This window comes from Tenebrio molitor, chromosome 2, assembly GCF_963966145.1.
Source record: "Tenebrio molitor chromosome 2, icTenMoli1.1, whole genome shotgun sequence".
NCBI lineage: Eukaryota > Metazoa > Arthropoda > Insecta > Coleoptera > Tenebrionidae > Tenebrio > Tenebrio molitor.
Genome location: NC_091047.1, coordinates 4,833,016 through 4,843,625, shown reverse-complemented (window position 1 = coordinate 4,843,625; position 10,610 = coordinate 4,833,016). Strand labels below are relative to the sequence as shown.

The following is a 10,610-nucleotide window of genomic DNA, read 5'->3' as shown; positions in this document are numbered from 1 at the left end:
ACGGACATGCTTCTTAAATCCTACGACACTCATTAAAGACCAATAGAAAAATTAGTTCACGAGCCATAACCAAGACAACATCAAAATAAATGATTTTGATTGGGTGAAAAAATTTCCACTTATTAATCACAGTTAGGTTGGTCTACCTACAATAAATTTCCAAGAAATTTTTTTGTTGCCATGGTTATGGCTCGTGAACTAATTTTTCTATTGGTCATTAATGAGTGTCGTACGATTTTCATTAGTAATACAATTGTCGGAAATTTTCGATCTCATTATACGAGTATTTGTTTCGACGACAATTTCCACAAGTGAGCGTAGCGAACGAGTGGAAATTGTCTAAGAAACAAATACGAGTAAAATGAGGAGAAAAATTTCCCGCAATTTCGTACCATCGAGTTGTATTCGGCATGACAATTCCACGAAGGAAAATTTCATTTTCAAATTTTACACAATTTATTTAATTTATACGTATTCTTATGACTCTCAAAGCGTTAGTTAACGTAGTTGAAAACAACAAAAATTTTGCTGTGGACCAAAAATGAGTTTATTAAAATTCGAGGAAGGAGCAGAAAATTACAGCGATAATTTTTGGAAGGTGGAGATGATTACAGCGATAATTTTTCGATAATTTTAGGACCATGCTAAATTATCGGTGTAATTCGTTCCTAATTGGTTCAATGATTCAAAATACTACAAGCTGATTGGTTGAAATTTTCTGAGTGGAATTGTCATATTAATACGATTTTGGGAAATCAGAAAGTTTCTAACGAACGGGGTACGTGAAATCAGCCTGTATAATACCTACTTTTTTATTAAAAAAAATTGAAAAAATTACCTAGTTTCTTTTTAAATAAACCAGTGCCTCACTTTATTCTCGAAAGCATGCTGCCAAAGTTAATCTTTTGAAATATCCTACCTATCACGCAAAAACTATGCATTTGCTATCTTCATCCTACAGCGTAGCTGTTTCTATCCAACGATGACCTCGTCGTCAGGGGCAAAGGAACGTTAACTTGGTATAATGTCATAAATCATTCGGAAAGCAGTAATAACAGAGTATTTCTGAGAACGATGCCGCTAAGCGATCAAACGACCGAAGCGCTGACAGATTCCAGTGCGTCCAAAACATTTCATGACGGGAATGCTGCTTATAAAGCATCACAAACTACCTACTTAAAACGTTTTATTCTACGGCGAAAATTTCCTATTCCATGATACGCCACTGTTGTAGTTCCTAGTGATTCTCATTTTCCCTAGGCCATTCCACTGGTAATAAAATGTTACAATTCAACTTTATGGATTTACTGCTCTGAAGTACTATCCCCTACCTGGCATCTTCCAAACATCATCTTTTCTCACTCATACGCCCGCACACAGCTGTCAGAACAAGGATGGTCAGCTTGTTAACGTGAGCCGAGCGCAAGTATCTTCCCAACAAAAGAAATTTGCATGTGCGTGCGTTAAGCGGTGATTATTATTGATTTATGACAAGCCGGGTACAAGAGCGTAGCAAAGAATCCTTCGGGCCCACTCCAGAATAAAAGTAAAACACATTAAAAAAAAAAGATACATGTGCAATATCTATCATCTGTCTGTGGTTTAAAATCTGGCCCACCCCAGCAAAAAATCATTGCTACGCCCTTGGCCGGGTGTACAACTTACCGGCATCGAACTCAGAAATGGAGTAGGATCCCCACCCCGTGTAGGCAAGCGAGCCGCGGCTGGAATTCCAAGGTCCAAGACGGGACTGCCACTGCGACTGCGGTCTCTTCTTCCAGCAGAGCAGCGCTCGACTAGACAGCAACGGTACTTTTGTTATAGTTCTCCCAGAGCTGCAGCGGTTTTATGGCAGGGCAATAGTAATTATTACGCCTGTTGAGATGCCGATACGCGACATAAACAGACCCCTGTCAATCATCATTTTCGTTCTATACCTGTCAGTTTACAGGGTAGTACTTGGACGAATTTACGATTAGGGGTTGTACTTGCGGTTTAAACCTATTGTCGGTGTTGTTAACGTTTATACAATGGTACCCTGCCATAAAACCGCTGCAGCTCTGGGAGAACTTTACCATATCCATATGTGGTGTGCTCTTTAAAATTTCACCTCAAAGTAGGCGTTGAAGAGTCGATTGTGAACGCACCAAGGATTACAACAGATCACGGGTTTAAATCTAACCTCACTTTTTGCGTTGTTTGTGTTTTTACCCTGGAGACTGACTAGTGGTGCGTTCATAATCAACTCTTCAACGCCTACTTTGAGGAGAAATTAAAAAAAAAACACCCGATACAATATACTTATTCAACAATTTAAGTGTTTGCTTCGTGACGACTCCCCCGAAAGTAAACTGGAAAGCCGCCAGACGTGACAACAGTTGTGATTGTTTCCAAGATGTCTAAATCTGTGCGAAAAATTGTTCAAGAAAAATTGGACAAAGTGATTTTGAATGTCTTGAAATATTTTGAGCGGGAAAAACAAAATCAGTGCGTAATGGAGTCCTTTTTGGCTGTGCAAAAAAGAACATCTCTTGCAACTGGCATTTGTGAAAGAACAATATCTAATGTCATTAAACGAAACGAAGAACCCGGTGTGACCGTCAGGGATGATGATAAGGGAGAAGAAGGGATCCAGAATCGTCAACCTACAAAGACGAATAGAAAACCCAGAACAAGAAGGTATGTGTCGGATATTGATGAAAATACTATACTTGAAATTAGAAAGACTCTTGACGAGATGGTGGCTAGAAAGGAATTTGTATCTCTTGATTCCGTACTTCGGGAAGTAAAGAGAAAACAAATTATAGATGTCAGTCGTTCATCTTTGTATCGCATTGTGAAGGATTCTGAAGGATTTCAGTAAGTACAAAACGTATTGTTCGGATAGAACAATTTTCTTAGTTCCTAATTATTTCAGTGGCGGCTTGTAACAATAAAATTGAAAAGTTATCGAGTGTAACGCACGAAAGGTGCAAGAAGTTTTGTTATCGCGTTTTCATTCATAGTAGGTTTTCTTACGTGTTTTTGCAGCTCTGTCTATTTAAAGTGTTTTTCGGCAATTTCATTCATAGCAAGGTTTTGTGACTCTGTTTTTAAAGCGTTTTTGTGGCTATTCATGTTTCGATTTATTAGAGCTTCCAGAAGCGTCGAATTGAATTATTAAATTGGTCTTTATGAAATTAAAACATTTAACCACATTTTCCGTGTATTCACTTATTGTAGTTACTATGGTTTACATATTATGATATTATTTAAACTAATTAAATTAATTAAAAAAATAAAATTATCACATTTACCCAAATATGTACTCCCTTTATCTTTCGGGAGATAGTTCTGGGACACTCTGTACATAATCTTCAAAAACAAAATCAATTTTTAGGAACATATGTCAACCAAAAGGCCAAGCATCTGGTGAAGGGTCATCATCTGCAGGCAATGTAGAAATCGAGGAGGTAATATCTGTTATAGATAGATAGAGTGATTAATACATTGTGTTTGTTTATTTTAGAATACAAGAGTTGGCAATTTGCCGACTGCTGAAGTTAATTTTGAAGATAACACCGATGGTCAAACAGATAACATAGTTGAAGTCAAAGCAGAAGCAGACGATGCTGATGTACACTTGGGAAGTAGAGAGGGTACTTCTGAAGATAATAGCAACGAACTGGGCTACGATCCATTGGATTATGTAGATGAAATCAAGACAGAAGTGGATGATAGTGATGTTTACTTACCATCAACTCAGGCTAGTTTTGAAGATAACGTTAACGAAACAAGTCATGATCAACCAGATCGTGTAAGTGAAGTCAAGACAGAAGCAGATGAGATTGATATAAAAGAAGAAGAACTAGTCAGTTCCTTTCCACATGCGATGAAACGAAAAAGACTTGATGCTGAACATGCCTGGATGGATTTCACGGATTCTGTCAAGGCGATGAAGAGTCCACTTCAAGAAGACGAAGATTTGGAATTCTTTTATTCGCTACTTCCGTCGGTTAGAAGTTTAAATACGGATCAAAAAATTATATTCCGTTCGAAAACTGTGCAGCTTTTGCAGGATTTAAGAAATCCCTTTGGAATCAATGCTTCTACTGCTTCTGATATGTATTGGGCCTTCAAATAAATATATATTTAGAGTAGGCGTAGGCGACATTCTAATTCTGTTAACAGTGTAAAGTAATTTTTGTAGGTAACCAATTATTCTCCAGAGTTACACAGGTTACATAGTAAGCTTTTTCCCAATTTCATATTGTCATATTCCGTGGTGGGAATAGGGAGGATGCACTACAAAAATTAAAAACATTTTCTAACCTAATTTTATTTCGTTAAAATGTCAGACGTTTCTTGTGTCATTTTCTACGCTGGAATGTTGCAAACAATTGAATTTCCATAGGTTGCTCTAAATATAAATTTATTTGAAGGCCCGTTAGTTAAGACAATTTTAAATTTTACTGTTACTTTTAGCTTTTTTACTATGTTATGTACTATTTTTTGTATGATGAAAATATATGGTCTTTAACAAGTATTTGCCTTGACGCCATCTCAAATATTTCCCCGGAAATTTCATAATTCAGCAACAAAATAATAAAAAATAAGCAAATAACAAAAAAAAAAATTTAATGCAAAGCTCAATGTGTGCACCATTTTCATTGAGACAGTCAACAATGTTTATCTCAGTTTTATTACGCTTTGGAAAAAATGTTCTTTGTTGTTTTTATATCTACTGTTTATTGTATAGTCGGTTGCAACAAAATCGAGTACATCATAAAAATCAAGAGCACTGAATTTTCATATTTTTAACACATGTAAATCAGGCTTTTCTGACTTTTAATGGCATGCTTTTTCAAATAGGTTATGTCTGACACAAGAAATGTCATTATGTCTGACGTAGGAAATGAAAAGTTTTGACATTTTGCTTGTCTCGGTAACTTCAAACTTGATAACAAGAGGGGTGAATTAAACTATAGAAAATTTGATTGTCCTCGATTTTTTTGCAACCGACTGTAATGCGATTTTTTAACAGAAATTCAAATAAAACAATTAAAAAACAGAAATTACGTCAAAACGGTTGGAAATAGGCATACACAATGTCAATAAAAGTGGTTTTAAAATTAAATTTTACGTTTATATCTAATGTCAGAAATGGTAGTTGCCATTTAAAAAATGAAGTTTTCGACATTTTTCAATTATTAACTTTGAAAAATTGCAGTAGGCGTATGAAACACAAAAAGAACGTCACTAATTGCGCAAAAGATCGGCCAAACCTTTAGGAATTCAATTTAAAAAAAAAACAATTATTTATTTCCAATAGTTCAGGAGTTATAATTTTTTAATGAAGCCCTGCAACTCCGCTTTTTGGAAAAAAGATGACAGGTCAAAAACGATGACAGATAAGTGTTGGCAAAAGGACGTCCTACACTCAAAATTTAACCTAAAATCTAAATTTGAAATCAAAATGGGGCCTCACAATTTAAAAAAAAAACAAAAATGACGTCGATTTCCGGAAGAGTCGCCATTTGGAAAATATTTTATTTGAACTTGGAGCAGTCGATTATAGTCGGCTAATAATATTCATAGTAATACGATTTTGGGAAATCAGGAAGTTTCTAACGAACGGGCTACCTGAAATCAGCCTGTATAATACCTACTTTTGATGTTTTTTTTATTAAAAAAAAAAAAAAAATTGAACAAATTAGTTTCTTTGTAACTAAACCACTGCCTCACTTTATTCTCTAAAGCATGCTGTCAGAGTTAATCTTTGAAATATCCTACCTATTACGCAAAAACTATGCATTTGCTATCTTCATCCTGCAGCCTAGCTGTTTCTATCCAACGATGACCTCGTCGTCAGGGGCAAAGGAACGTTAACTTGGTATAATGTCATAAATCATTCGGAAAGCAGTAATAACAGAGTATTTCTGAGAACGATTCCGCTAAGCGATAAAACGACCGAAGCGTTGACAGATTCCAGTGCGTCCAAAACATGTCATGACGAATAAAGCATCACAAACTACTTAAACGTTTTATTCTACGGTGAAAATGTTCCATTGCATGGTGCACCAGTGTTGTGATTCCTAGTGATTCTCATTTTCCCTAGGCCATTCTACTGGTAATAAAATGTTACAATAAAACTTTATGGATTTACTGCTCTGAAGTATTATCCCCCACATGGCATCTTCCAAACATCATCTTTTCTCACTCTTACGCCCGCACACAGCTGTCAGAACAAGGATGGCCAGTTTGTTAACGTGAGCCGAGCGCAAGTATCTTCCCAACAAAAGATATTTGCATGTGCATGCGTTAAGCGGTGATTATTATTGATTTATGACGACCCGGGTGTACAACTTACCGGCATCGAACTCAGAAATGGAGTAGGATGGGTGCGGCACAGAGAAAACCATCCCCACCCCGTGCAGGCGAGCGAGCCGCGGCTGGCAGTTCCAAGGTCCAAGACGGGACTGCCATTGCGACTGCGGTCTCTTCTTCCAGCAGCGCTTGACGAGACAGCAACGGTACTTTTGTTACCATATCCATATATGGTGTGCTTTTTAAAATTTCACCTCAAAGTAGGCGTTGAAGAGTCGATTGTAAACGCACCACGGATTACAACAGATCACGGGTTTAAATCTAACCTCACTTTTTGCATTGTTTGTGTTTTTACTCTAGAGACTGATGAGTGGTGCGTTCACAATCAACTCTTCAACGCCTACTTTGAAGCGAAATTTAAAAAAAAACACCCGATACAATATACCTACCTACTTATTCAACCATTTAAGTGTTGGCTTCGCGACGACACCCCCGAAAGTAAACTGAAGAGCCGCCACAAGTGACAACAGTTGTGATTGTTTCCAAGATGTCTAAATCTGTGCGGAAAATTGTTCAAGAAAAATTGGACAAAGTGATTTTGAATGTCTTGAAATATTTTGAGCGAGAAAAACAAAATCAGTGCGTAATGGAATCCTTTTTGGCTGTGCAAAAAAGAACATCTCTTGCAACTGGTATTTGTGAAAGAACAATACGTAATGCCATTAGACGAAACGAAGAACCCGGTGTGACGATCAGCGATGATGATGATGAAGAAGAAAAAGGGATCCAGAATCGTCAACCTGCAAAGACGGAGAGAAAACCCAGAACAAGAAGGTATTTGACGGATATTGATGAAAATACCATATTTGAAATTAGAAAGACTCTTGACGAGATGGTGGCTAGAAAGGAATTTGTATCTCTTGATTCCTTACTTCGGGAAGTAAAGAGAAAACAAATTATAGATGTCAGTCGTTCATCTTTGTATCGCATTCTGAAGGAGTCTGAAGGATTTCAGTAAGTAGAAAAAGTATTATAGAACAGTTTTCCTAGTTCTTAGTGATTCCAGTGGGCGGCTTTCGTACTCGTAGCAAGGTTTTGTCAGTCTCTTTTTTAAAATCGTTTTTGCGACTATACATGTTTCGATTTATTAGAGCTTTCAGAAGCGGCGAATTAAATTATTAAATTGGACTTTCTGTATTTAAAACATTTAGCCACATTTTCCATGTATTCACTTATTGTAGTTACTATTGTTTACATATTATGATGCATTTCAATTTCACCCTGTATAAGCACCATTAATTAATTTATTTTTTTAAACTATGTAATTGAATAAAATTACCATATTTACCCAAATTTGTACTCCCTTTATCTGTGGGGAGAGAGTCCTGGGACACTCTGTACATAATCTTCAAAACTAAAATCAATTTTTAGGAACATATGTCAACCAAAAGGCCAAGCATCTGGTGAAGGGTCATCATCTGCAGACAATGTTGAAAGCAATGAGGTAATATCTGTTATACAGTATTGAGTTTACAAGAGGGGAAAAAAATTTATTTTTGATTTTACGTAAAAACTTCAGAGGAATAACATTTTTTGCTTCATCTGAAACCCCCATTTCTGTTATTAAAAAGTCTTTTTCAATACAGAGGAAGACTTAACATTAAAATCAAAGAAAATGCAGAAAAAATAGTTTCCTTTTTTTTGAAAAAATCAAATGATAATTGAATATAAAACTATTCTATTAACAATGCGCCGTTTTCTGTACATAATTCAACCCTGTATCGAAGTTTAAGCTTCTGAACACCCATGCCTGATACATAACTGTTGGGAAATTTTTCATTAAATTTTGTAATTATGTGACAAAAACCGGTCCAACATTGGATTAAATAACTTCTTTGTTCTAAAGACAACATTTTGAAACAGTAATAAGTTATTTGTCAAAAACCAGGCCAATTGTAATACAATTTATAACATAAAAATTAATTCTAAGTCCAAATTTTAACAAAAAATATTAATTTAAGAATACAGTGTATCAATACTGAGATTTTAATAACGGAAATCGGGGTTTCAGATGAAGCAAAAAATGTTATTCCTCTGAAGTTTTTACGTAAAATAAAAAATAAAAAAAAAATTCCTCTTGTAAACTCAATCCGGGATAGATAGATAGATAGAGTAATTAATACATTGTGTTTGTTTATTTTAGAATACAAGAGATGGTAATTTGCCGACTGCTGAAGTTAATTTTGAAGATAACACCGATGGTCAAACAGATAACGTAATTGAAGTCAAAGCAGAAGTAGACGATGCTGATGTACACTTGGGAAGTAGAGAGGGTACTTCTGAAGATAATAGCAACGAACTGGGTCATGATCCATTGGATTATGTGGATGAAATCAAGACAGAAGTGGATGACGGTGATGTTTACTTACCACCAACTGAGGCTAGTTTTGAAGATAAGGTTAACGAAACAAGTCATGATCAACCAGATCGTGTAAGTGAAGTCAAGACAGAAGCAGATGAAATTGATAAAAAAGAAGAACTACTCAGTTTCTTTCCACATACGATGAAACGAAAAAGACTTGATGCTGAACATGCCTCGATGGATTTCACGGATTCTGTCAAGGCGACGAAAAGTCCACTTCAAGAAGACGAAGATTTGGCGTTCTTTTATTCTCTACTTCCGTTGATTAGAAGTTTAAATGCGGATCAAAAATTTTCATTCCGTTTGAAAACTATGCAGCTTTTGCAGGATATAAAACATTCCTTCCTTTAGAATCGATGCTTCTTCTGATACTGATTTCAATATGTTTTTAAAGCAATTTTACTGTTATTTTTCCCTTTTTTACTATGTTATGTACCATTTTTTGTATAATGAAAATATATAGTCTTTAACAAGTACCTATTTGCCTCGACTCAGTTTTTTCTTTTCGTTCTGATAGACCTTCCTATCCTACTACCTAAAGAATGAATGAAAAAAATTGGTTCCTTACATATTTTTTTTTGAGAAAATGACAATTTTTACTTCAAAAATGTAATTTAATTTTTAATGTAAACATTTGAATTGACCTCAAACAAAAACAAAGAAACAACTAAGGTTAATAATAAAATTTAACGCAAATGTTGAAATTGCCTCCCGCCAACTATTTGGCACTCACCGACACTTTGTACACTGCGCTCAAAAATGTCAGGGCTTATCGATATACGATATTAACTAAGCCCATAGAAAAAAATACATTAAAAATTAAGATAATTGTTTACTTTAGTTACCGGTCGAATTTTCGCGTGTTTTCTGGCCAGACACCCTTAGGGCGTCCTCCTACATCCTTTCTCACCACTCAAGCCTTGTGCAAATGCCCCATTGCCCCGTCACACTAACGGGACAGTGGAGTGAATAGGGGTGCTGGGTGGGTAAGAAACTGAAAAAAAATGATGTTAATAAGGAGCGAAATGCGTTAATTTCAAGATCGTTGCAAGGTCAGTTGAAGGTCAGTCAAGGTAAAATATTCAAGAATGTTGATTAGATTTTCAGGGCAAGGAAAATACATAGGTATTCGTAACTAGGTGCGAAATACGTTAATTGCAAGGTCGTTCTAAGGTCAAGTGAAGGTCAATCAAGGTCAAAGCAAGATAACCGCAGACGCCGTAGAACACGTTGGGGCCTATCACATTCTCGAATATTTTCCTTGCCCTAAAAATCTAATCAATATAAATATTAAACCGAATGCAATTACTACTCGGTAATGAGAGACTGACGTCAAGTGGTAATAGGCAATCAAAGGAAATTCTACACCTTGGTTGCCGAATCCGCGAGTGAAAACAGACGAGTTCAACGTCAAAAATGAAAAATAGCAAACATTTTACCAAAAATATTGCGAATAAAAATTTACTCGTCAAATTTTCGTTTTCTTATTATTACTGTATTAAGTGTAGTTATTGTTATCTTACCAATATCTAAAAATTTCATTTTTTATCATTGTTACCAGCAGCTCTCTGGAGTGGTCGAACTGTCGAATCCATCGTCGGGGCCTGTGTCCATTTGTGGACCGATCCCTCTTCCACGCCGGAGTAACTCTGGAAAGAGTCGGTTGGGTCCCGCCTCTCGATGCACGTGGTCTCGAAGAAGAGCATCGTCTTTTTGTCCAGGTCGCTTTGACGCAGCCGTAGTCTTTTTTGTAGGAGAGGGGAGGAGTGAACGAAATGAACACGCTTAGAGCGTGAACGAATTTCGGCGGGCGTCACTTACCTACTTATCTACTTATTAAACTTCAGTAGTTTAGACATTTTTAAATGGCTGTTACACCTGG

The 10,610-nt window shown here is 36.2% G+C and overlaps 1 long non-coding RNA gene across 3 annotated transcripts; it reads left to right on the top strand.

Moving 5' to 3' along the window:
• The first annotated feature begins 1,823 nt into the window (after nt 1-1,823).
• LOC138124255 (uncharacterized) lies at nt 1,824-9,204 on the top strand. 3 transcript variants are annotated; one of them, XR_011157082.1, is made up of 7 exons: nt 1,824-2,116; nt 2,319-2,859; nt 3,380-3,452; nt 3,509-6,512; nt 6,777-7,320; nt 7,738-7,810; nt 8,510-9,204. It is a non-coding gene; the product is annotated as an uncharacterized lncRNA (long non-coding RNA). The 3 variants fall into 3 exon arrangements; XR_011157081.1 differs by lacking the exon at nt 1,824-2,116 and having other exon boundaries at nt 2,137-2,859; XR_011157083.1 differs by lacking the exon at nt 1,824-2,116 and having other exon boundaries at nt 2,137-2,859; nt 3,509-6,539.
• The last annotated feature ends 1,406 nt before the right edge of the window (nt 9,205-10,610 follow it).